We start from the raw sequence: 27,984 nt of genomic DNA, 5'->3' as shown, positions 1-27,984 counted from the left end.
AAATCTGAAAAATACATGCACTGTACTTTGTATTGTCAAGCATAAATTATCGTGTTCTTTCCAGAGTGTGATATCTGTTGTGGGAGTAACTGGTTTGTTTTAGGATTCCTCATATTAGATAAAATTAATGATGATATTTTCTTCTATTTCCTTATTCAGAACATTTATTCATACAATCAACTCTAAGCTTAAGAGTTTTCCAGGTGAATTTTTGGACACAGAGTGAAATACAGGAACAATAACAACCCTTTTAGGCAGTAAAGCTGCATTTTTAATCCCAGCAGTGATCTGTCATTCTCTGTTAAAGAGAAGATGCTGGATGTATTTTTAGACCAGCTTAATTCCACTATCTGCATGAGGTTTCTCCTTGCAGTAACAGGAGCAGTGCTTCACTGTGGAGAGCTGACACATCTGTACAGAGGCAAGGTGCTTTCTTCTTTTCTATGAGAGAGGATGGTTTAAGGTTAAGCCAATAATTATGCTGAAGCTATATGGATTGAGTAGTATTAGGGCTACAGTAAGAGGGAATGGACTTACAACAGGGAATACCTGCAAAGTCCTTCATCTGCGGAGTCAGCCAGAGATTTGCTTCTCTTGAGCTATAGTTTTTCTTCTGTTATCCCTTCTGGCTACTGAAGACTTTTATTCAGGTGCAGATTTATTGGAGGTGAAGCGTGAAAGTGGGCTAATTTAACTCTCCCCTTAGTCCTGCCTCTTGCTGTTTTCCTCAGAGGTAGAAACCAGTGATAAGAAATCGGAGAAGGGTATGGGAATGCATACCAATAGAGGCAACAGTGAACAAATTGTTGAGGAGGTGGTAAGCATCCTTTATCCAGTTGGAATTATAATAATGATTTTTCTTGGCCAAGACAAGACAGATACAGTCATAAAAAGCCCTGAGTTTTGAAATTCTGCTAATCTAATTGCTCTTTTGAGACCCATTTGTTTATATTGATGGGTACACATTTAAAAGTCAGAATAAAAGAAAGGCACAAAGTGAACAACTAATGTTCCTGAGCAGATGCACTGCCTTGCCCTTAATTGTCTCCTGAGAGGATTGAAGGGATAACTCTACCAGCTACTCCACATCTGAACTAGAATTGGGTTCTGATTAATTGGAGATACTGCTCTAGAGAAAGGCTTGGTGGGGATGGGAGGTGTGAGTGGGTGTGTGTTAACTACAAACCTTAATTTCAGGATGCAGTTCAAATATATCTGAAGACTGGACAGCAGGAGTCCTCAAACTGAAAAATACAATTAAGATGTACAGCACAGGTCTGCTTCACAGCGGGTTTTAAAATGTAGTTCGAGATCATCTCAGGGTAATTAACATCAAAGGGTCAGAATCAGTTTCAGGCAAAATTAAAGAGGTGGAAAACACTCATAATTATATGTTCAGTGCTTTAATAGAAGAAAATAAAAGGTTTGACCTGAAATGGGAAATGGAAACTAATCTGCAATATACAAGTGTCACTTGAGTCAGGTGCCTAAAGGAATTGGCAGTGTCAAAAAGCTTTCTGCTCCCACCTTCCCCTTTGCAAGGTGGATGGCCGATGTGTTGAAGTAGTATTTTAGGGAAAATTCAAAAGGCATTGCTGGCCTGGAAGAATGAAAGGAAGTGTTTGAGAACATTTAAGTATCTCATCTGACATACTTAACCAATTTTTGAAGGGACATGGGTTATGAGAGATCCTTTTTATCTTCAGTTCCAGCAATTTCCAGACTGTGTAATACTGTCCCTGAAGCTCTTGCAAAGCAGTTCTAACTATTTGTCATTCATAAGCCCTTCTTCCCAACATTCGGGCTCTGAGTAGATTAAGATTCCAGATCTAGATTTCTCTTACTGTTACATCTCTGGGAAAAAGTCTAAGAAGTTGCTTTAGCAGCAGGGAATTACCTCAGCAATGGCAAACTCTCTAAGAGTCTTAAAATTCAAGTGAGACATACATGGGGATCCCCTGGAATATCTACTGGTGTGAGATGATCTGGCCAATGATACTTTTATGCTTTCCAGGAATCTTCAGGTCCTAGATAGAACCTATTTTGAGGGAATGAATGCTTGGTCCCATTCTCAGTGAAAGCCTTCAGAGCTCCTTCTCATGTGCAGTTATTGCAGATACATGAAATTGCATGAGGGTTTTCATGCATGATTGGCTTTTATCTGGAAATCTGCGATATCCTACTGCAGCTTACATGCAGGAAGTTGATGTTCCCTATATGTGTCACATTTATTGTGTGACATAGAAAGGGGTGCCCTTGCAAAGTCATAGCTTTGAGAAGACAGGCCCTTCAACCTGCATAAAACCTCAGAGATGTTGTCTTTTCACCCTAATCAGAATGGAAAACAGAATGGAAAACAGAATGGAAAACAATGGAAAACAAGAACATAAAGGAAAAATATTCTTCTAGTGCTCTCTTTCAATGGTGTCTAAAGGATCATGTTCTGAACATTAACTTGAAGTTTCAATTTAACATTAACTGTGTTACAAATGATGACATGAAAAAAAGAATGGCACGCTGTCATTCCTGGTGCTACTCAAACCCTGTGCAGAGGGACTAAAAGTGACTTAAAACCAGTGATGAGAAATGCAAAACTTAGAAGCCATTTAATAGATCTGGTATTCAAAAAATTTACTGTCTTTGATTTTTTATAGTTTTCCTGTATGGACCTAAAAGCCCACTTAGTGTTTCAGTTAGACACAATTAATTAGCAATATAATTTCTACTGGTCTGAAGAACAAGACAGGTAAATGGATTCAAATAATTAAACTATGCTAGCAAGAATTAAGACAAACATGGCAATGCCTAAGCTTGGAGCTTGAAATTAGAAGCACAAGAAAATCCCAGTAAGTTATGCGCCAGGAGAGATGCACAGCTGGAAACACAATATAGAATTTTTGACAGTCGCTTTCACCCCGGCTCTTTGCCAGTAAATCATAATTTCCTTTAGAAGGAAGGAGTACAACTCATGCCTTTACTTTGAAAGAATTTAATGGCCAGTACTTCTTTAACACCTGGAATGAGATATTAGCGTTGGAATGGGAGCTTAATAGAATTAGTTAGAGAGCATTATGAGAATAAACCTAATGATGTGAGTGAAGATAATAAGGAGAAATACTAAAAAAACCCAAACCGACCAACCAACCTGACACACCTCCCCCCTGCCCCGACACCACATCCCCACACCTCCCCCAAATATATCTTTTGGACCAGGTAAGAAATCATAAGGGCAATGGATGTAAGAACAAATTTGATAGGGTGAAAGGTTAAGCAGTATTTGAAACCTTAAGAAGAAATCTGAACAGGCAAGACACTTCTTAAAATTTATCAGGATCAGTTGTAATATTCATTTAGTCCCAAATAAGTTCAGAATTCCTCGTGCCTCCCACTGAGCACTGCTTTATGCTTTCAAAGCATTCATTTCCTTTAGGCCTATCCAGGAGCAACCATCACCTGCCTAGACAGTAATCAGATTATGCTAATGGTGCTCCAGAAGCCTAACTAAAGTTTTAACCTGCTGTAAAACACCCTTTCTTTTCAAGCAATTCAAGACCCAGTCTGATGCTTTTTTCACACAGCTTGTCGTGCAACCTGATACTTCATATACATATGCAATCTGCCAGTCTGATTTAATTGCATAACTCAGTTTACCTGCAGTTTATCCAAGATCAGACCCTACATGAAATCAAACACTGCAGCATTTTGTAGAAGTGCATTTGTGAAGACTATCACTTCTGCTCCCTGAACCCTTTCCCTCCAAAATTTGTTTTTGGGGAACACTATGATCTTGCCATCCCTAGATTTGGTATCTAACTTGAGGTGGCAGCCCTAACACTTGCATGATTTTAGCTACAGATGATCCATCACTGGCAAATAAAATTTTTAATTATATAACACATTTCTTAATCTAACACAAAAAAAAAAAAAGGAAAAAAAGAAAACTAAGAATCTCTTTTATGTACACTTAAAAACATTCCTTGCCTGATCAGAATGTAAGAAATTTATGATAAGCTTTTTTAATGCAGGTGTTTGGTGAATCTATTTGGATGACTTTGTACCCTTCTGCTCTACTACTTTCACATTACTGTTAATCTGTTTAATGTCTAAACCAACCCTAAAGAATAGTTCGAGAGGAAGTGATGTACCTTAGCTGTTTCTTTTGGAGCTGCTTCTGAGCACATGCCATTAACACTCTATACATGAATGGGAAAGTAATCATGGTGTGTCATTAAAGGCTGGTGATGAACACACTGACAGCATACTTCTCTCATTCATTACTGCTCACACACAATATACCTGATCCAGCTAGATTCTTCTCTAATTCCCTACGTGCCTACTCTTTTTTTTTTTTTTTCCAGTCATCCAGCAGGTCTTTACTTGTCGAGCTCCCTGTTTACAAAGTAAATGGCACATACTGGTAGCCAGCCAGTGCTGTTCATCCAGCTGCTGAGTGCCTTTAGTGTGCAACAGGCTTTCACTCCACCTCAGAAAGCTCTGCTTAGAGCTTTAGCACCCAACCCTCCCAACTGAAGATGTTGCAATACTTACAGCACTTTTGAATTAATACAAGAGATGGTCTCATGTATCATTATTACATCTGATAGCATGTTTCCCACTCATGAACCAATTTCCTGGAAGAGTGTTTTACGCCCACAACAGATTTTAATTTAAAAGTATGAGACTGTGTTTCCATGTTTATTGCTTCTCTTTACAAACTGAAGGATTACTTTTCTCTGCTCTCCCTGATTTTTCACAATCTGTGGGACAGGACAAGCTAATTGATTTCTTGTAACTCCTGATTTAATAAAGTAAGCAATTTTTTTGATCCTTGGGTTTACACCTACATCCTTAGAGTTAAGGATTTTGAAGCAAACTCAAATACTTGTTCTGCATCTGCAACTTTCTTAAGAATTCTGTAGAATTTTATGTTTCACCATTTCATTGTCTGGTAACATACTGTATGCTCAGCAAGGATAACAGAAAGAAATGAAATATCAAACTATACTTACTGCCTGTCCTGGAGATGGCTGGACTCTGTCTTCACAGGGAGGGAAAAGAGACTACAGAGATTTTACTCTAATAAATGTAAAGCATTCCCTAAGCCTCTCCATCCACAGCAGTGCCACAGAAGACTACTGAGACAACACTTTATAGAGAAGGAGGTCTAAAACACGTGGAGGATGTTTACATGACACTGCTACCAGGAACTGACCATGAAACAGGGCACTTTGGGGAAAAAGCTTGTCCTGAAAACTGCGTAAAACCCCTGCCTCTGACTGCCAGTAGTGGCTTAGTGGATTCCCCTGAGATGATTTACAAACAAAGGGCACCAAAGTGTGCAAAGGACATGGTTATGTAATTGTGAGGCAATTTCTACAAAAATATGATTATAGTAGTAGTAGTAAATTATTTCCCTTTTTTTTTTTCTCGCATCAGACAATAGAAACCACCTATCAAGGAATTAAGAGAGTTAACTTCTTTCCTGTTGCTTTTACGTCAGTTTTGACAGGAACTAATTACAGGTGGTTTGCTTAGATGTAATACTAATATTCTTTGTGTATCTGCTGGAGAAACTGCACATGTAACTAAATAGAGTTAATATGAAAAACGTACCAGAATTAGTATGATAAACATATCTGAGATGCTAAATATCCATCAAATATCTGTCTATCTAAATAAGTTGCTTCAACACTGCAAGCCAAGTTTAGACACATGCATTTTGCTGTGTTAAATATGCACATTATTCAAACCAGGGCAACTGATCTGTAGATTAGAATTATTTGTACAGGTAACTGAAACAAATTAAATGCTCCCCATTACAAACCCATATTTATGGTAAGTATGCTAAATGTTTAATCATCCAGCTGGGGTAGAGTTACATACTTACTTAGATAAAATTCTAGAAATCTGATGCAACTGTTTGTGAAGACTTATTATATTTCTCCTGGGCAAAGATTACAGATCAGCATTAATTTTCAAGACCTAATTTAGATGACCGAGGTTACCTTTCATTTTTGCACTAGTGCATTCTCTGTATAATATAATGTTTTGCCATGAACATCTTATGTTATTGCAAGAAAATATGTGTGGAAAGATTTTTAAATTATGTGAAAAAACAATGTGAATGTACCTACATGGAGAATATTTTAGTACTCTGAGAAGTAAAAAACCATTATGATTACAGAGCAGTTAGCAGAACTGCTCAAAGATTATCTCTCAAGGAGATTTCTAGGACAGAAAACAACAAATAGCTTACTAAAAATTCATATTTAAATATCAACTGTCTTCTAGATGCTGGACTTCTATTACAGGTAAGGCTAATACAGTCCAAGCTTGTAGACCTGTGAGTTTTCTATCTAAATAATTCTCAAAGTTCTTAGAAAAGAGTCAGAAACCTTTTATTTCTTGGGCAAAGAACAAACAAAAAACCCCCATCCCCATCAAGTTCGGAAACAGAATGTTCTGAATACAAATACTCTGTCAAACTCATGGGTCTTCAAACACAATCTAATTGCAAAAATTGACTGATTGAACTAAGAAACAGTTAAGGGATACAAATTCATGTGTCTGCTATATAAACAAATGTAATTTTATTTTTAGGTGATGCAAAAAGCAGAAAGAATAACACTGCTATAGGAGATACAGGAGACTTTAATGAGTGACACACATTTTAATGCAGATAAATGTAAAAGAGTTAGATAGGACCAATGAATAGATATTTGCTGATAAGAAAGAAACAGATGTGAGTGCAGGGGAAGTAAAAATAGACACATCTTCTCTTAAAGATACACCTAAAGCAGCCAAAGGAATTTGAGAAAACATCACTATGTAATGAGGGTGGATTCTAGCAAAGAAATGCCCAAATTGCCTCTTACATAATGAGCATAAGCAGTGGCCTAATTTTATACTGTTTTAGCTCTCCCTTGATACAACCCTTTTTTTGAAATCTACCACAAAGCAGACTCGAGATACAAATATATTTCAAAATGCCCAGGAAGAAAAACAGGAGCTGTGCAAGGAATCCTTTACAGCAAAAGCAAAGCTGTTAATTAAAGCCTGAATTCTGAAGACACACAGTACTTAACTTTTGCTTTAATCCCAGTCATTTCAGTGCCTTGACTTGTTGAATCTTTCCCTTCATTGCTGTCTCTCAGTTGCCCTTGCAACTCACCTTGTGTTTACCAGCTGGGTTCTGTAAAGGCTGTTTAACAGAACCCCACATACCCTAAAAGTACAGTCCTGGAAGCCATTTCTTAACTGTCTGGAGGGTGGTCAGAGAATCTCCAGTTTCCACACATTCTCACACAAGAAGCAGCAAGAGAATTAATTTGTTTCCATAAAGGTAAGATTTGGAACATTTAGGATTTGACACGTAACATGTCACTGAAAGAATAAGAACTCCAAACAGAGCTATCCATTAAGGAAGTTAATACAAAGCAAATGTCGCAGATTTGCTTAGGAAGCAAGGGGAGAGTGATGGCTCGGATCTGCCATGGAACATCCTTTCTTGGAGAATGGAGGGTTATCATGTTTTTGGAATGCATTAAAAAGACCCTAAGGGGGTCAAATAGCCTCTTGGATTTTGTAGCTTAAGTAGGTAGGCATAGGCCAAGCAGAGTGGGAGAGCTAGCAGCAGACAGCATCATGAAGCTTATTCTGTGCCATTATTAAACCAATGCCTGTGCCTGCTGTAGGGATTTCAACTACTGGCTTGAAGTTCCTTTTCTTAGAATCAAGATCAAAGCTCTGATTATATAGGGGCATTAACAATTTAATGTCTTTTGGGGTTTTTTTTTTTGGTTTTTTTTTTCTTGCAAGAGGGGGCGTGTTACTGTTTGTGATGTTCATCCTGCCAAAATCCAGTTTGGGCTGTTGAACACTCCCTATCTGTTGCAATCTGGTTTTGTTGCCTCCTGTTTTATTGGAAAGAGCATCATGCTGCAGGGCATGCATTTAATAGTTAATATACTTATTATCATGTGCAGCTTTTGCCTCCCTCTGCATTTCACAACCAGGTCTGGTGTTGAAGGATCACAAAATTGTGAGTGCTCCCTATTTTTTCATGTGGATGCCCACCAGGTGAAGAAGTCCGGTGGAGTAAGATCCCAAGCTGTTAGGACAGTCTCCCACCAAGGTCACTATCAACAGCTACATAAAGGCACACAGTGCTTTAACTCACTCACACAGTCTGATTAAACTCTGGACTATTTTCTGAGGGCAAAGTCATCTCCACAGAGCCTATACCTGGAGCTGCCTCATTCAGCAGCATTGCATATGAATTTGGCTAATTAGCATTGAAGGAAGGTAACTGAGGAACTCATTGCATACAGAGGAGTCAAAGCAAAGTGCTGAGGCCCAGCAGGAGCAGCACCACACTGAAATCTGGGGCTTCAGCAGATTCTCAAGGAGAGGAGGATGCCGGATCCACCTCTTCTCATCCCACAGCTCGCTGGTGTGAGCTGACTGGCAGTCAGTAGCTGTCCCTGTAACAGTTAATTTTTTGACAGAGAAGCTGCCAATGTGCAAGCTTGTCGATGGTTTGGGGAAATGTGTTTTCTGAATTGTGTAGATGTTACTTCCAGTGTATTTGCCTCCCTCTCCAGACCAGACATGTATTTCCCCACTGTAGTGCAAAGCCTATTTCACTCCTATTCAGAAAGCAGCAACATGGATATCAAAACTCTGTGCTATCAGTGTATTTGAAACCTAGGCTTTTGTGAGCAAGGAAACAACTCACATAAATGTGGAAATGTTTGTTTTCCTGTTCGGCATTCCCCCCAAGCATTTACCTATTATGGCCACTTACCTGCTTTACCAATGAGCAGCTAAAGGGTAGATAACAAACATTTAGTAACCAAGGATGCATCTTTTTGCTTTACTCAGAACTCTGAGGGCATCCAGCGTCCAGTTCCCAGTGAGTCTAGAAGTCAACAGGAACCCAAGAACTGAGCTTACCCTCCCTTTTGGCAAGAAAAGCACCACCTGGTGAACCACTTTGAAAGGCTGCAAAAAGTAAACTGGTTGGCAAACACGTAGTGAAGCCCTTTGTTCTCACAAAGAATAAGCTGGAGATCCTTCCCTGCAGTGACACCAATCAGAGAGGGCCTGAGGATGGCATGAGGGGCAGGATGAAAGGAAGGGATGGTGTTCATGGTACAGTGTGCAGGTCCACCTGCTTCCTGCACTGTTCCTAGCCAGGTTCTCAGGTACTGAAAAGTGATTTGTTTGAAGGTCATCCATTCTTCTGTGCTTAAATAAAGTTTTTGGTAAAGTGTTAGTCATTCATGGAAGAATTAAACCATCAGAGCCATAGTTTCATGCCAAGAAATCATAATATGGTTACTCTGGGCCCAAGTCCAAAGTGAAAGCAGTTTGTAAAGTCTAGTTAAAATACTTGTACAGTTTAAAATTTTTTAGGCTCTCTTCCATCCTTAAAATCTACACCCATGTATACAAACAGTTTAAGCATTATCTATCTGTTTTCATGCTCTTTAATCAGCTGAATTAAGAAGCATTCCTTCAAACTGCATGTGTTCATGAGAAGTTTATGGAGGTCACTACATTTGGTGGCACCATATATTACCATATCTTATCCTTTTCTGAAGGAATGTATTCCTGACAATGTTTCAACTTCTGAGTCAGGAAAAAAGGGACCAGAGAAAGATACATTTAGGACAAAGCAATCAATGATCCTAAATCGGAAAAGCCTCCCCTTTAAGGTGAGGCAGTGAGGGTTTGCTGCCTTATCTATGTTGTATGCTGGAACCCAGTGCAGAGATCCTGAGGGCAGTACTGGGGCTGAAGGCAGAGTAGCTGGGCACGTGTGACTCTGTAGGACTGGTCGTAGTAGCTGCTCCTCATTGCCTTTGGTTGTGACTGGATGTAGGGGACAGAGAGCATGGTGCAGGCAGTGGATTTTAGTTGTGGCTACTCTGGTTAAAGATTGGGAAGAGATAGGTAATTTCTGGTAAAAAGTGAAAATATCTTCCAGTAGAAAAGACATTTTCTTCCACTCAATTAGAAACCTTTTATTATCCCCCCCCAGCTGTTTCCCCAAGTTTATGATCATCATCTTTATTTTATGGAGTATGTCCTTTCTTATATTAAGCCCAAATATCTGTCAGTAGGAAGGTCTTGCCTGTCATGCTAAAACAGCTGCAGCTAAATCAGTGTCATAGTCCCAGAGAGGCAGGTTCAGAGGCAGTAGAAGTGCCCTGTTGGATCACAGAAAATTTTGCTGACAGTTCTGCAGAAATGCAACTTCTTTAGGCTCTCAATCTCCTTCTAGCATGTCCAAACTGGAAAGATAGAATAAGTACTAGCTCTGCTGCAGACTGGATGGAGCTCTGCTGTTCTTTTTAGTTCCTAAGTTGAAGCCTGCTGAAGTGTCCTTAGTCTTTGCTGCATGGGCCTCCAAAGCCCCCTGTACCTTTCAGTGGATCCAAAAGCATACATTTGGGCTTTTAAGCAAGAAACAAAGAATGAAGGAAAGCCAGGAAGTCATCAATCTAGGAAAAAAGTAAAAGTTTTAACTTTGGCTCATCCCAACAACTGATTAAAGGCTAACACAGCAGCTGGGCTGGAAAGACTGCTTCCCTCCTGAGACCCAAGGTAAGCAAACACTGTAAATGCTCTGGGGGAGTGGCAGCAGAAAAAAGGTGGAAAATTTCTGTTAGCATGGACTTTATTGAGATGGGCCCAAACAAAATCTGAGTAACTCTTCAGCTATGAGATGTGCTAATCTTAGCATGGAACTCTGCAGCTCATGACCATTGTTAGGTGAGAATTTTATGTGGACTGTTTAAACATAAAAATTGATGCAATATAGCATATAGATGTGTTTGCCAGACAGCAAACAACAAGTGATGGCCACACACAAACATGCACATGATTTCTTTTGATGCAGGAAGCTTTACCATTCAAAACAGTTGCCCGAAGTGATGGGTTGAAGATAAGCATTCAGCTTAGAACTGGGCACCATTAACCATGTGGGAAGTACCTGTGAGTTGGACCCAAGTGCAGTATTAAAAATACAGAGGTGTGTAAAAATACATCAGTGATTGTAAGTGGGAAAACTACCAGCTTATAGTGATGTTGAACTGAAAGGAAGTAAAGTAAGAACACAGAAATAGCTTCACTAACATTCAGTGGTTGTGACATATACCAGCATCATCTGGTTTTAACAACAACAGATTAGCAGAATCATTTAAAAAAAAACCCAAACAAACAAAATTGAGACACAACCGAAAACAAAAACCCAACTCAAAACCTTCAAACCACACCCCCAAAACTACAAAGAATAAAACTATTCTCATTGGAGAGTCTAGAAGGAGCTGTGAGTGGCTATATTGCCAGCTTTACACAATATATATTATGTATAATTATCAAGTGACATATATATGAACTCATTTATGAGAAGCTATTAGGAGAGCTAAGGATAGAATACTTTGAATTATGATGCTAAGAGTCCACACTAACTGTAGGTCCATATAAAGCTACTGAAAACCTATGGCTAATTACAGCCCATAAACGAAGCTGAGAGCAAGCCAGCACCACTAAGGAAAAAAAGAAAAAAATAAAAAAAGAAACCAACCCCAAAAAACTCCACCACAGAATAACTAAGAATGGGACCCCTCACTGGCAGAATAAGTTAGGATGTAAAAGGCACCAATATCACAGCACCAGCATCACACAGTAACTCCAAAACAGAAGCTGGATAAGGAGTACAGAGGAAAGCTTGTCCCCACACCATCTAGGAAGACAAGTTAATGATGTTCCTGAGTGTTCAAACACTGAGTAACCATGGTTATCCATTCTCTGCAGTACCAATAACTCACCCCAGCTGCCAGGCTGAGTGCTAAAGAACCCCATCCCAAACCAAAAATCCCAACCCTCTGCAGGCCTAGACAGAAGTATGGTACAACAGGAGATATTCTGATGCTGCTTATGGAACAGCTGCCCCCTGCCAAGGTTCACTGTAGTTTGAGAAGAGCATAATAACCTCGCTTGCAGGGAGATGGGCCAAAGGCTGGAGGTGCCACTCTCTGCATTGATCCTTCTGGCTCTTTTCAAGAGCTGCGGCAGATGAGGGGTGAGGAGAAGAGGAACATCAAGGTATCAGGAAGATACAATGCTGACAATAAATTATTGAGTTCTATTTTAAACATCAGAGCTTCCTGTCATTGAGTTACAGCCACAGTAAAGTCAAATGTGTCCTTAATTGAAACTACTGGAACACAACATGTTGGGCTGGGCCTTTTCTGAAAGTCCATTTGTTTCAACTAGATTTCAGAAGGCATTGGGCATCTGGACTCAAAAATCTCAGCCTTAAATTTCTGCTATAGAGGTTTAAGGGAGATTTTTTCTATATTATTGAGAGTAAAGTTAAGTAGATTTTGGAGAGAAACTTTCCAGAAATCAACATTAATTATGTTGCTTGGGTAGTAAGAGATCAAAAAAGTCATTACCAGATTAAACATACTTTTCATTTTTTGGAGGTTTTGCTAGATTACATGGCTTAGGTAGTTAATTTAAAAACTAGCCCCTTTGAGTTTCCCACTTTGCTGTACAGATAATGAGCAATTCTAAACTCAGTTGGTCATGATACTTTCGTAAACTATTTGATCTCTTAACTTTTCTTGATAAAACATTATCTGTGAAACAGAGAAATGAGCCAAATATTATGGAGCATTTTAATACTTAGAACAACAAAAAAACCCACAAACCCCTTACAATCCATCACTAGTTAAGTTTGAAAATTCAGTTCCTTTTCTTTTCAGCCCATATCCATAAAGTATTTCTACTCATAAAACAAACCAAAACTATTTATATATAACAGATACAGAAAGAGACAGGAGCAAAAAGGAAAGCAAAGTCTGGTTACCAGTGACATTTCCAGTGGAGAGGTGAATTTCAAGAAGGTATGACTAAGTCTGTATTAAGAGTTGAATTATAACTACAGAGGTTCTAAATAGAGCTAGCACATTTGGCTTAATTAATGATGAGAACAGCTGGGAATATGGACAGAAAGGCTGAAGGAATGGTAATGGCTACTGGTGACATGACTAAGTGACAAAACAGGATGTGGTTGTTGTTGTTTCCTTGCTTTTAGTCCTTTGGATTCAAAAAGCTAGAGGGCATTTTAAAGTTTATTTCTTTCTAAGCTCATACCTTATTTATCCTGACATCCTAAACTCACACATCACTTGCTAAAATTCTTTAACATCTAGAGGATGACAAATGCTTTATAAGCTTGATATAAAAATTGCCCTTTTATGGCATGGCAGCAGCAGGGAGATGGGCCTGGAATTCAGTTTCAAACAATCACAATGCCAACACAGTCGAGAACCCCAGGTCTAACTGGGGTTGGTTGTACGCTTGTCACGAGATTAGCAGGGAATGCATTTTAAACTGCTGACAGTGGAATCCCAGGCAATTTCTTTTTCTTCATGCAGCATTTGTCAACCTCAGTTAATATCCTTAAGAAGTAACATAATCCAGGTTTATTTATGCATGTAATCTGTTCCAGCAATCTGTTAAATCATATGTTTACATTTCAAGTAAAGGCCCAATTACTAAACTTTATTCACCTCTTCCAGTGCAACTTTAGCAAGAATTACTGTGGATAGTACCTCATGATATTTTAAAACACACTACAGTTAGGTTTCACACCAGAGTAAGATCAATCTGCTGTTACTGAAGACCCACAACATTTATTGCAACTTGACTGTGAAAATTTCTGTTTATTAAATCTTTTAACCTGTAGATCAGCAGCTCATTTCTCTGCATTTGTGTGCTTACCATTAGGTCAGCAATAAAGTGTTCTCAGAAGTGGATTAATGCTTTGGAATGCTCACAGGGATGCAACACTGTCACATAACAATGCACATACACACAGAGGATTAAAGGCAGTAACACAGGCTTGCAGGCAGCTTTGCCCTACAACAGGAGCAGACAGTCCCTGCAGGATCAGCAGAAGGCATTTAACTTGCACACACAGATTTACAGAGCTTTACATATGAGGTACTCAGTGAAGTAAACAAGATTATTTATCTGCATAAAATAAGCATGCATGGAAGTCTTCAAAGTCTATGGACTCAAGTTTCTGCCTACCTATTCCCCAGCAAAATGTGCTGGATTTTCACTACCCAGTCACTTGCACACTCCTTTTCTCTAAGGGCCCCAAATTTCTAACATGGAGTGTAAAATGCTGTGTGCCTTGTTCACTGGAGAGAGAAGGAGCAAAATGAACTTCACCTAGTTAGGAGTTTTCAGCTTAAAAGATGTGTTTCAGTTCTCCCTGTACACATCTTCTGACCCTAAAATTCATACTGTATCTCAGGAAGCTTCAGAGCCTGTGCTTGAAGGACACAATATGTCCCGTGTTTCAGTAAAAAAGACACCAGAATTTATTTCCCTAATGCTCTAAGACTTTCTGCTCTTGTTTTTTATGCTGAAGAGTCAATAAAATGATTTGTCAATTCAGTTTCCTTGAAAAGCTATCAGTGTTTCTACATGAAAACAGATTTCTTCCAAGACAGAGTATGGGCTTTTTTTCAAAGATTCTGTCTAAGCTGCATTACTTCACTACAGGGCCAGATAAAGAGCATCCATGTAGATATTACTGTGACTCATTTGGCAGACAGCTATTTGTAAAAGATTGCAATTTTACTGTGTGCTGAAACCACAGTTCAGCCAGTCTGTGAACAAAGACTTGCTTTCTCATATTTCAGATTTTTAACTTGCAGCCTGCTCCCCAACAGACTGTTAATTAAGGGCTGATCGTCTTTAATCTTCGTATTGCAAAGGTTTTACAGTCTTGCTTTGTATAGAGCATAGTATTTAGGGAAACAGTGAGCTGATCTCAGCTGGCTTGTCTAGATGCTAATTATGTAAATATACATCTCTGGAAAGGAGCTCATTTTCCTCAGTTACAGTGACATGGAATCAAAAGCCAATTGTATGCATCAGTGTTCAGATCTAGCCACTATCTAGTGCTGAATATTTTGGTTCGGACCAAGCAGAACTAACGTGAGATAAGATAATCTGCATGTGCCTTGTATTAAAAAAAAAAAAAAAAATCATCAAGGCCACAAAAAACCCCGAACCCCCCAAACAATGACAAGAAAAAGCCTGACACATATGATATCCTACCATTTTATCATTTCTCAGCTGCAAGATTAAAAGAAGATCAGATCATGAGAGAACTGATACTAAGGAAACTTGACTAATCGTTTGTGACCACAGAGGAATTCTACTGGGAAGGGAAGAGAGGGCAAGCAAAACCAGAAGAAAAGGAATCTGACTGATGAGGGTGGAAAATGAAGGAAAACAATTCAAGATTTGCCAATGCACAACTTTTGACTGCTCTGTTTTCTGTAGTTGTTTCAGGCTCTGATTAAAACTTTTGCCCCTTCAGTGAGGCACTGGTAAGATTGCTTTCACTGCTGTGTTTACTCATGTAGAATCTCTGATGTGAACCTAGAGTGCTGCTTTTACCTGCATCAGGACACTTACATGTGTGCTCTCTCCTTTTTCTGTGTGTTTGGCTCTCTGTCCTTCCCTTGACCATCAGTGCTGCCCCTGAAGAGCTTGATTCCCTTCCTGCTGCAGAAGTGTTTTCTCTCTGAACCATGACCATGTTACTACATCTTTTGTGAGCTTCATGTCAGTAGATCACCACTAGCTAAAGTAACAGCAAGCTTCAAGCCACCTGTAGCTCAAGGAGATCAAATACTTCTCCAAGTCCATTTCCATTAAGTCACTGGAACAGAAAGAGCCCCAAGACCTTCACGGTAAATTCCTGCTCTGCATGAGATTTCTGGAATGTTGCTTGTGTGCGACTTCCATACTCTCTTTTGTACTGGCCCAATTTTGTCATCATTCTCCACTATCCTTTATTTATTTCCCTAAAACTTGTGAATTGGAAGATTATTGATTCCAGCCTTCTATTTTGCTTACACCAGCATTAAACTGAACATCTGTGGCTCTGTTGTAATGCTAATAAATATTTGAATACAGGAAATGGGATACCTTACTGCTAGAGATAATATGTATCTTCACTCAGGTCTTACAATAAACATCTCTTCCACATCTCCTTTCGTCTCCACTGCATCTGCTATGATAGATAACCACTCAAAGTTTTGCCCTCCTACAGAGAAACTGGAAAGAGAAAGGGAAACTAACTGCTCCATCTATCAAGGTTCCCTCTGGCCCAAAGCTGTGTTCACTTCCACAGGGGATCTTTAGTGTAAGCACATTTTGTGCCACAGAACATGTGCTAGTTTACATCCTGTTTTCATTCCTGCAGAAAGTTCATTTCCTAAACAGTAATGGGGAGAGTTTCTGTAATCTCTTGATTGGACAGACTGTATAAGAAGCCATGTTCTCTGAGCAACATGAAAACCTGGAGGCCTGAAATAGGCAGAAGATGCATTGGGCCTCTTGAGACTCGGTGTTACTGTGCACAGTGTGTTGTGTAGACCAGCATGATTACCTCTGGAGACCTTATTAGGAAAAAAATTATTGATTAACCTACACAGAAGAACACACCCATACAGTACTTCCAGCTAATTCCTGCCGTTTGCCTCTGTGCTGTCACTCCTAAAACACAAAGAAATTATACCTTACTAATATCTAATTATTCACCATCTCCACTACCTTTGCACCATTTGGTGCAGCCATTTTCAGCAGCACCAATCAATAGCAATACCACATTTCAGAGTATCTGGTACTCCATCTTTTTTCCACCTTTATATTCAGCTCACTCATTTGATAAATTCTGTGGCTTGGTACATTAATAGCTTCCTTTTCTAATGCAAGAGTTTTTGCTACTTTTATCTTGTCATGTCTAAAAGTCCACCCAAGAATATGTTGAAAACTTGTTTTTTTCCTAGGTCTTCATTAATTAAAAAAAGAAAAAAGGCTGAGAGGATGATTACTTATTTTTAGCCAGTAGCAACTCTATAAGGTTATGCAATTGTCAATGAAAATTGTTTGACCTACATACATTTTATTAATGATGATGAACCAAAATGAAGGAAAGAAAACCTTATTATGAATAGCTTATTCATAATAAGGTTTATATTGGTTTATATTTATATTTATAATAGTTTTTATAATTTATTATAAAATTATTTATAATTATAATGATTTATAATAAGGTTTATATTTACAATAGTTTATTCATAATATTACTATTTTCCAGTATGTACTAAACACTCTTCAAAAACATTCTGCCTTTCAGATGTTAAGATGTGAACCCTCCAAGAATGAAATCTCATTTGTCTTTCTCACTTCACCAGTCTCATAACAGGTAAGTGAACACAACAGATAAAGCATAATCTGAAATGGTTAATGTCAAAGCTTGTAACATGAATATGTATTAATGTGCTTGCTCATCACTCCTCTCTCACAAGGCTCATAATTGTTTATCATTTGGGCTTAAGTATTCCATGCCCAGTGCATGGCTGAGTTTGGATGGTTTTTTTTTTAAGAGAGAGAGTGTGTGTGTGTGTGTGTGTGTGTGTGTGTGAAACTCTGCCAATTCTAGCTATTTACCAAGAATTATGGTAACAATTTTCTATGCCTCACATAGCAGACTGTATGTACAAAACAAAATGAGAGAATGAGAGGAACACATGTCAAGGAGGAATCCTATGCTGTTTCAAGATTAAAAAAAAAAAAAATCCATCCAAGTTTGGCCAAGTTAAAGCTTTTGATAGAATCTCATAAATGCCATTTGGACCCTCCTGCCTGGGCATCTTAGTATCTGACAGTGGTATGGGTGTAGTTACAAAAATGCTGCTAGCGAGGATTTTCTTGTTATTTTCTAAGTCCGTGAGAGACTTTTCTCTCTCACAGAAGAGGTAGCAGGGAATGTAAACAACCCAGACACCTGCAACCTTGAAAAGTCTTGTTTATGGTATAGTAGAAAAATATTTTGACAATGGATGTTTTAGGATTTTAGCCAATCACCCCCAGGGGGTGGCTGGCCCTTTGTCCAATTAGGCTATGAAGAAAAAAGTCTATAAAAGAGTTTGTAAAATAATTAAATAAATCAATCTTGCTGCATAACTCCTGCCTGCTGGATCTTCTCCTCCTCCTCCTCCCTATGGCTGCGGGACACGGTGCTATACCGTAGGAACCAGGCCTGCGGTAATAGTATGGGTTTACACTCGCTGATTGTGCCCAGCTTCCGTAGAGTTCCTAGCACTTATTAGCTCTATTGACAGCTCCTCAAACTAGAAAGTAGCAAAGATGGACATTCCCAGTGGAGCTAATTTTGGATCAGGGCAGGCACTGAGTGCAGGAGGAGCAGCAGTCAATTTTTCCTAAATTCTTGAATATTATTTTCTATGATAATTGGGCTTGATGATCTTAAAGGTTCTTTCTAACTTTAACAATTCGATAAAATTTTATGACATTCAGGAAGAGGGTTAAAAAGTTTCTTGGTTTTAAAACAGAAGGTCAGAAAGTATTTTGAAGAGGAATCAAATGAAATGAAAGTCAAGGTGCTTAACTTTTAGATTTGTGAACAAGCTCGCCCTTGTACTAGCTAGGTTCCATGAAAAATTGTGTAGAAAGTGAGTCTGCAAGCTCCCCTGCTTTTTTTTTTTTTTTGGAAAATCTTATTTCTATGATGCTAAGGACTTAAAAATATATGAATGACCTCTACACTCATTAAGAAGAACAAAATGCTATCTACCTTCCAACCCCAGCATCCTTCTCACTCTACAGGCTAACAAAGAGAGAACAGCACAATGGGTTGTACAGATTCTTACCTTCTAAATCTTACCCTAACGTCAATAATATGCAAATGAGTGCCTACTTTTAAAGTTAAACATAGTAACTCAATCTATCCTATACCAAGTCAGTGTTTGAACTGTGGGCTTCATGGCATCTTGTAGCTTGTTGTCCTTGCCTAGCATCTCTGTTACAGTCCCTTTTCTGATCTTTGGCCTTCCACGATTCACCAAAGTTATTGCACGGCTCTCAATTCCATACTGTTTCAAAAGAGCAGCTATAGAAATAAAGCTGGCTCTTCATTTACTGTTCTCCTGCCCCCCGTCAAATCCCATTAAACAAGATGAAACTGTAGAGTCTGCTTCATCACAGGATCCCAGTTTTAAATCAAGAATTAAGGAGAGGAGTGGTGGGATTCCTTTGGTATACGCCCATTACTGGCACAGCTAGTGGTGGATTTGGTGGGGCATGTTTCTTATTCCAGCCCTGACTTCCTCATGACCCCCTGTGTGCATATAGCAGTAATTCTGCCTTTTGGGCAGCAGGCAAAAGCCCAGACTGCATCTCACCTAGGTAGGAGGAAAGGCAAAGCTGCCTGAACAGCACTGCTTTGTTTGCCACATTGTTGGTTTTTTTCCTGGCTGTATTGAACCTTGTTTTGTTTTAGCCATTGTTCAGGTCTTGGCTGTACAGGACTTGTTCTAGATCTCTATTTTTTCCTGTAATTTATTGGCCTTATCAGAAAAGATGGTTCCCTGTGGAACAGCTATATTTAGTTGATTTTGGATTCAGTTTTAGTCTTATAGTGACAGCTGTGCCCTCAAAAGCAGCTTGTAAACAGTTCCATGGAAAGGCACAGAGCACTCCAAGGGCTCACCAGAAGAGGAAATGGGGCCACAAGTGCAGGACAGATAAGATCCCGAAGGAGATAAAGATAAGATTTAACCGTAGAGACCAACCATTTAAAACAAAAGAGATTATGATAATAGGTAACATGAAGGTAGGCAAGGGGTTTTGGGGAACCACGCAGCTGAGCTTTGGGTGATGTGTTTTAAAGAAAGCTGTGGTGCAGACAGAGTATAAGAAAGCCAGGTCCATTGCTTCATACAGAAGAAGAAAAGTGAGATTTCCACTTTGTTAAATAGTAGTGGAACAGTTAGGAGGGGAGAACAGCTCTTTAGTGAGCTGTTACAAAAAGCTGGTTTAAGAATTATTAGCAGCACAGAACAGAAGGACAGAAGCCATATTCTTGCCTTCAGAGCCACACCCTTAGCTACTCCCACTCTACTTTCCCATGTTTCTTGTGGCACACTGTGCTTGTTTGGAGAAGCCCCTGCAGCTTCTCTCAAACCTCAGCAGGATCAGCCTGGGCAACACCGAACATATCCATGGGCAACTCCTGTGGCACTCACTATAGGAACTCTCTTCCCTGCTCATACAGTGGCTCTCATAAAACTTTGGTGAATTTCGCTATATTTAAAAGCTCTCCTGCCAAATTTGTTTAAAAGTGTCCAACATGTCCAAAGGTGTGAAAAATGAGGCAATATAATTCCAAAAACATTGGTTATTTTACGTCCTTGTCTTTGCATTATAATGAAGCTTGCAAAGGCTGTAACAAATTATGTACCTTCTGCACACCTGTTATAAACACCAAAAGTATTTGGCTGGTGGTCCTTTCCACCCAGTCTCTTTGATTTCCACTACAAAGATTTGAAAGCATGCCTCATGACAGGAAATCCAAAAATATTTGCTACCTTCTCTGCAAAAGCTATTTTACCTGGATTCATTTTACACTTCTGATAACACTCTGCTAAGATTTCTCTGAACTATCACAATTAAGAAACTTTCCAGTAATAACAGGGTACTGTTGAAACATTTTCTGTCTTAATTCCTACAAATTTCTCAGAAAAAAACCCCAATCCCCCAAAAGAGTAACCCTTCAATGCCTTATGAGATTGGAATATGTAGCTAGACAGATGGAAAGAGGGTATATTAGAGCTGTACTTGCTTTGAAGGCACAGATATATTTTTAAAGCAACCTGCATCATCAAAATCTTTGTTTGCTTCAAGTAATTTGGTGATCTAAGTACCCCTTGTTTTATATATTTTCACTTACAGAGTTCATTCTGGTTCTCAGCAAGGAATGGCATCAAGCAGAGAGGAAAACTTTTCCAGAACTGTTGTGTGGCCACCCAGACTTGGCCTTTTGCACTGGTCATTGGCCAATCTATCTCCCTTTTGACAAGGCTCTTGGTCATCTTGGCCTATTAGAAAAAGCCATTTGAGGCTGATGTGGTTTGATTCAGGAAGATTTGCAGAGCTCACACGTCATCTGTCAGCATGGTCTTGGGCAAAGTTTGGGGATTTCACCAAAGAATGGGAGGAAGCCTAAGGTATGGTAAGGTATGGTACCTGGTCCAGGTATGCAGTCACTGTCCTATGTAATCCAAAACTTTGGACACAGTTCTGTAGCTGGTTTATTCTGGCTTACAAAATTAAAAATATACAACATATTTAGATGGTGCAGTGCTGAAAACAAAACAAACAAACAAAATTAAATCTTGTTTTCTTTCTCTATTGTTTTCCAGTGAGTTTTTTCAACTTTGCAGCAGAAAAACCCCAGGCATTGGAGTGCTTTAGCTCTGCTGTGGCTCATCAAATGTTCCCAGCACTGTAGGTGCTCTGTGGCTTTCTGTACCCACTAAAGGGCCAGTCACTTTCAGTGTGGATGGCCATAGGCTGTACAGCCCCTGTTCACTCAAGATTTGGTGGAGGCAATTTAATTCATCTGTACAATACCTGGCACCAGTTTCAAAGACAATGTTTCACCTGAGGTGTGTCTATCAAACATTCTCAAATGGAGCAAAATAGCTTAATGGAAAAAAACAGGTGCTTCTTAGGGAGACGTTATAAAAACATGCATGTAAGGACTGTAGACAACTTGTACAAGATCTTTTGTTTTACTGATCAAATGGTTCACCTGTGCTTGAGAATACCCAGAACATGGATAAAAGTCCTGTAAATGCTAAGTTTAGTCTCTTCTTACAGAAGCATTTTGTCATACAGTTATTGTTTATAAATATTCTGTTCTTCTTTCTTTCAAATTCCTCATTTCCAATGAAAGTTTTTCTCAAACAAATGTAAGCAACATCTGAGAGGTTGTTTTGTTATACATAAGACCTTGAGATTAATTGCTTAGTGCTTGGTATGGGCAAAAGTAAACCACAGAAACCTGGCAACAATATTTGAGTTGCTAATACACTTCTTCACGCTATGTATAAATGCCAAGTAGCCCCCAAATTAGCACAGATTAAAAAGAAATCATAAATCACAGCTAGCATTTAGTGAAGCACACTGACATTTCTGTTGCATAATGGATCAAAACTAGAGCAGCGTCAGCTGAACTGTACTGAAGCTCAGTGTGAATAAGCAATGTTCATCAGTGGAAACATCCAAGGAACACAGACCACAGCAGTTCCAAAGGGTTTGAGGGATTAAAGTTTCTGGCATGGTGTGGCTCTGATGCCCTAAAACACACTAGCTACATCCCACACATGGAATTTTATGGTTAGCTGGAAGGGAAAGTGAGTAAAGAAAGTTTGTAGGGCTAAACTTCTATCTTGATAAAGAGAAAGGGTTGTTTCAGCTTCATATGAGAAGTGCCCAAGTAAAGGAGGGGAGGAATCTGTAGATTTTTTTTCAAAATTTAAATGCTTGTCTTAAGTACCACACAAGTCTTACAGAGAATACAATTAGTTTTTCTCAGTTTTTCTAGGCCTTTCAATGCAGTCACCCAGCTGCATTTGAAGTCAATTCTAAGAGCACAACCAAACCCTGTCCCCTAAGCAAGATTGCCACCTAAGCCGTACTTTGTTTCTGGCTTACTGAGAGTTTAATGGGCACAGCCAGAATTCATACTTTACATTTGATTATTTTTAGTCCTTGTGGCACCATTTTCCCCGCTCCTGTTACCCAGGAGACAGCTATCTATTGTTTTCTTTAGAAGAAAACCCAAAGCTGTGCAAAGCTATATGTAGCTATGCCTTGTGGTGCTGTGTATTCCACACCTGATAACACCCATTTTGGCTTGTTCTTCAAACATTCCATTCCTGTGCAAAACAGGTTTGCCTCCCTCCATAACCCCAAATATTTCCTACCTTCTTTCCTCAGCTTTTGAGGCTAGGAACATATGTAATCCCAGTCATCCACTGGTATCTTACAGATTTTCCTTTGCCTTACAGAGGCTCAGTGAGCAGCAGCATCAACAGCAGACATCGCTCTGTTCTGGCAGCCTGTCCTGATTTCATGCACCTTCTTAATGGCGCTTTTCCTTCTGCCATCCGAGAAATTCTCTTAGCTAAAAAGAACTGCTGTGTTTAATCTCATTTTCTTAAAGATTAAACAGGGTACAGAAGTCCTACAGAAGATGCACGGAGCCTTCTCTGGTAACCATGCTGCCCCTTCTTGATCTTCCAGACTCTTACCTGATGTGATTGTGGCCAGTTGCATAGCCAGATAAGAACATAATTATAGAAGTATCCAGATCATCTTCTAGAATCATTTAGGTTGGAAAAGGCATTTAAGATTGAATTCAACCACAAACCTAATGCTGCCAAGTCCACCAGAAGTGATGGTATTAGCAAATATCCTTTTCCAGCTGGAGCTGATGACAGTGAAGATAACAGTTATAATTTTTGCTGTCCTCTTCTGGTAAAACAGACACTTCATCATAGACCTCGCCAAACTCCCCGGTGTACTGTTCCCACCTACTATGCCACTAGAACCGACCGGAGCGTGGTTGGACAACAACTGGATGTGTTCAAACTGACTGCTAAACTTCCTGTGTGATTATTACTGAGTGACCTTCCACCATCACAGAAAGTTATCCCCTCCACCAAAGGCCTTACAGACAAGGAGTGCAAAGCACCCAACTCTCAGGTTTCCTCTGCCTTTCCTGCCTCAAGAGTGTAGGCTGGTTCAAACTGATGATTTACAAATCCATTTATTTTCAGCGAGACTTCTCGGCGTTTTAGGTCATGGCACTACTTTTGCTTGCAGGGATCTTGTTTGTGTGAAGATACATTCCTGATGTCTGTGCTCAGCAGTCTTTCAGCAGCTGGCTCACACCACACTGCTTTGTTCCAGAGTGGGTTTATCTCTGTACTCAGCAACACACTGCACTTATCTGAGAGAGACATTATCTTCTCATTTAAGTGCAGCCCATTCACATTACAGAATGCATGTTCTCTATAGCACATATCCTATATGTGGGAGGTCTCCTATAGTCTTTCTGAGCTTGCTTGCTCAATTTGAGGAGCTGCTAATTCTGTTTGATCTGGAGAACAGTCACAGCAACAAGATACACACAGTACCCCCAGCACCAAGTCAAGACAGAGGACACCCAACAGAAGCTTTTGAAGGAAGTGTAAGATTTTGGCAAACTTCCACTGTCCAGTCCTATGACAAGAACTGCTCCACACAGTGATCTTACTTTAAGCACAAAAAGCCTTTTAAAGAGGCTTTGTTGAAGTGTAAAATCCTCAGAACATCTTGGTAGAGATCAGTAGATGGTGATCTTTGTTATGATTGACTCCAAAGCAATTCCCTGAACACCACTGAGTCTTAAATGCAAACAGTACAGAAAAAAGCTGAGAAGAGGTTATTTAGAGAGATCTATGTGTTTCTCAACACTAGAACCAGCAGAGCAGGCAAAAATGATGTAAGAAACCAGTAATCCTAAAATAGGCAGTGTCTAGGCAGACATTAGACAACTGGATGAGTACGAAATACTTCTGACACATAGCTACCTTGGGAACTATGGTAGACCAGCAGACTTGCCTGGTTAATGAAGACCTATACAAACACGCATACAAAACCCCTATACACAAACTGCTGCTCTCTGCCTATAATGTATATTTTGAAGGTGTTGTTTGTATAAAGTTATCGTATTATTCAATCACATTATGAGCAATGCTGTCAGCATTACATACAATAGTTCATATATTGCAAATTTTTAATCAAAAATGACTAACTTTTCTTGATGCTCAGTCCTACAAGAGAAATCTGACCTTGATCTTCTGTTTACAGAACAAAAAGCCATTTTTCATTAAATTTTCAAAAAAGAACAGTACAGATCCCATAGAAGTCATTGGCCTGATCTAGCCAAGCATTTAGTCTTCTACTGGAATCCTGAAAAGAGGATTATGGTACTAGCGCACACCTATTAAAAGGATAATTACCCTGAAGAAATTAAGCAACCTACACATGATGCCTCAAGCTGTTGTACGGTTTTCTTGCAGTATGCTTTAAAAGGCCATTGGCTGCGTCCACTTTTTTTCCAGATACAGGGAAATACCTTCCTTTGAGACTGTGCCAATCTAAACTGCAGGGTTAGTCATAGACCATAACGGCTTAACTTCAAGATGAGAGCACCGAGCTCATGTTCAGGCTAGATCTGTGGTCCTGGTTGTTTCAAGTCCAAGGACAACCTACAGCCAGACTCAGTTCTTATATAATGTTGTAAAACGTTTCTAAGAGTCTCCTTCTTAATCTTTTAGCAAGAAGTGCTTCTTATCCCAGACTTACAGGGCATAACTGGGCAGCACAGGAGAGCTGTGCCAACTGACAGTGCTTAATAAGGGCAGAGCTCTAGCTTTCCATCAAGAAAAAGCTTTTAAGTAACAAGGCCCCTCCTGCTGCAGCTGGCAAGCTGAACCTGAAACTTATCTCCCCAGCTCTCCCTCTGCAGCAGTCTGCATGTAACATTACAGAGAAAATAAAAATTAGCGCAACTTCAAAGGGGATTGTTGGTTTTTTAAAAATTAGGACGCCAACTATTATAGCTGTTTTAATCATCAGGAACCAATACCAACAAAGGTTTTATTCTTGCTGGAGATATGCAATAAAGAAACATAGAACTAAGATTTTCAAGGTGTCCCTTTTATATAAAGATTAGAGTCAAAATGTCAGTTTAAACCAAACAAAAACCCCGCCCCCCCTTCTTCCCTCCCAACCTCCACACCACGGAAACCAAACCTTCTGAGACAGAAACAAAAGCCAGATGTCCCTGGAGCCTATCTGTTGTTTCTGGAGGTGGGTCAGCTGGACATTGCCTTAGTTCTGTTTCCAGTTAGCTGATATTTTTAGGCTATTCCCACTTCTTGCCTGCTATTTGCTGAAAAGAATAGGAACCTGCAGTAATGTCTTATCATCTAAGTCTCCTAAAGCCCCTCAAACCCTGACAGAAAAAATGAATAGATTGAGTTCTGTTCTATACTGTCATTTTGAGTTACAAACTATCTTTTATGCTTTATATATAATTACATTATTAATAAATAGCAAAAACCAAAAAGAAATTCTTTATATGTTCTTCTTTTATCTAACAGTTTTCCACTTGACTCAAGGACCAGTCCTTAAGTAACACCTGCTTGTTCATAGGAACACGACTTCAAAACCCAGAGAGAGCAAGGGCCCAAACCCATCATTACAGCCGAATGCAGTTTGTAATACTGTGGGTAGTTCTATTACACCACTGGTGAGGTTTGGCACAACTGAGCCTTCCAAGACAAAGGCAGACAATGAATCAAAGTAGATCCTCTGTAACAAGCTTAAAATTTTAAGAGCAAAAAGCAAATCATTGGCCTTGAAGTGCAGCTCCTCCAGTCCCACAGCACACAGCCCATGCTCAGTCTCAGCACATTGCACACCTTTTCCTAAGCCATTGCTCAAAAAGCAAAGCAGTGTGAACACACTTACCTGGCTGTCTGTGGGCTACAGAGGTCCTAGCACAGGCTGGGTCCCCTTTATAGGGCAGGCCTTCCACTGCTCCCTGTTCCCAATGTTCAAGTAAAGGAGAACTGTTTATGCTACTGCACTGATAAAAATCACCTCAGAGGGGCCCAGAGCTGCCCTCATAGCTCATAAATTATATAGTTTTACTCTGCTTGGCACAGGGTTGAACCCTGTTATAATTTAGGTTAAAAGACAACACAAAGTTTCTGCCTTTTCAGAGCCCTTCGGCAGTTTTGCTGCAAACCACAGGGTCTGGTCAGGCCTCTACAGGTGTTCTTAATTAGGAGAGAATCCACGTAAGGTACAAGCCTTAAAGATATATGGCTTTTAAGCACAAGAGTTCAAAACTCAGCTGTATCATACCGTCATCTTCACTGAGTTATGCTTACAAAGAGCACAGATGAAATAGTGTTTAATCAGAACTGCTGCTTCCCTTTGCAAGCAAAAGATAATGAAATAGCTATCCTGCAGTATGAAAGCATTGAGTTATCTCATCCAATTGTGAGTGCGTGGTTGATTCACCTTCCTGTCTTTGACTTGCTTTAACATTTGGATTTAAAAAGTACTTCTGTCCTTAGAGGTAAGAGTTGTGTATAAAAACCAGCATGGAGACTTCTTGCAGAATATGATTATTTTTGGGAACAAATCACCTGGTCTCTTATTCACATTTTCAAGAGAAGACTGAATGACTTTAAAAAGTAAAGACTTCAGAGAGACGGTGTGAAGCCATGCATGGAAATAAATATGCAGCTCTGGCCTGGATGGTCATTAATGACACACAGCCTGTGAGGATGTATGGAAGCATTCTTCATTTTGGAAGAGTCAGAGGGAAAAAAGGCACAAGCAATTATGCCACACAGTGCCATGAAATATATTAGACCCTTTCTTAATGCTGGATAAAATGAGACAGGTTTACAAAAGCATTGTCGGTGTCATACCCCAAAGGATTCTCCAAAACAAGAGCCCTGCCTTTCCAAGCATGAAATTTCCAGAGCAATCTAGCAAGGAGTCTACAAGGAGTCTATCATATAAAGCAACTAGAAGGACTGGGACCATAGACATTTGTCTTCAAAGGTTATAAAATGTCGCCAGTGGAGCATTTTCCTGCTTGCTGAATTATGAACAGCAGAGCTGTTCTGTGGATGAATTGGTTGGACCTTAATTTTTGTTTGTTGAGAGAGTAAGGATCTTTTATGGCCTGTGGAAATTCCCTACCAGGTTCTCTGCAATGAGACTGTGCTCCTGGGGCTTCCTTCTGTGAACCACTCTGAAAATGTTTCACTATTTCAGGACTCTTCAGATCACCAACTCCAGAAAAATTTCAGGAAAATTTCAGGATTGAAGGGGCCAGGTCAGGATTCCACCTGTGCAAAAGCAACACAAGCCTGTTATAAATGGCTCTAGGCCTATGGTACTATGTTTTGGGTGCTGTTGTAGTACTTGGGGTAT

General features: G+C 39.5%; 1 long non-coding RNA gene across 1 annotated transcript; it reads right to left on the bottom strand.

Moving 5' to 3' along the window:
- Nucleotides 1-159: 159 nt before the first annotated feature.
- LOC138113572 (uncharacterized) lies at nt 160-27,896 on the bottom strand. Its single transcript, XR_011152260.1, has 4 exons — nt 26,500-27,896; nt 1,187-1,244; nt 550-718; nt 160-441 (listed from the first exon to the last, which is right to left on the bottom strand). It is a non-coding gene; the product is annotated as an uncharacterized lncRNA (long non-coding RNA).
- Nucleotides 27,897-27,984: the final 88 nt, after the last annotated feature.

This window comes from Aphelocoma coerulescens, chromosome 7, assembly GCF_041296385.1.
Source record: "Aphelocoma coerulescens isolate FSJ_1873_10779 chromosome 7, UR_Acoe_1.0, whole genome shotgun sequence".
Lineage (NCBI taxonomy): Eukaryota > Metazoa > Chordata > Aves > Passeriformes > Corvidae > Aphelocoma > Aphelocoma coerulescens.
This window is presented reverse-complemented; position numbering and strand designations above follow the sequence as displayed.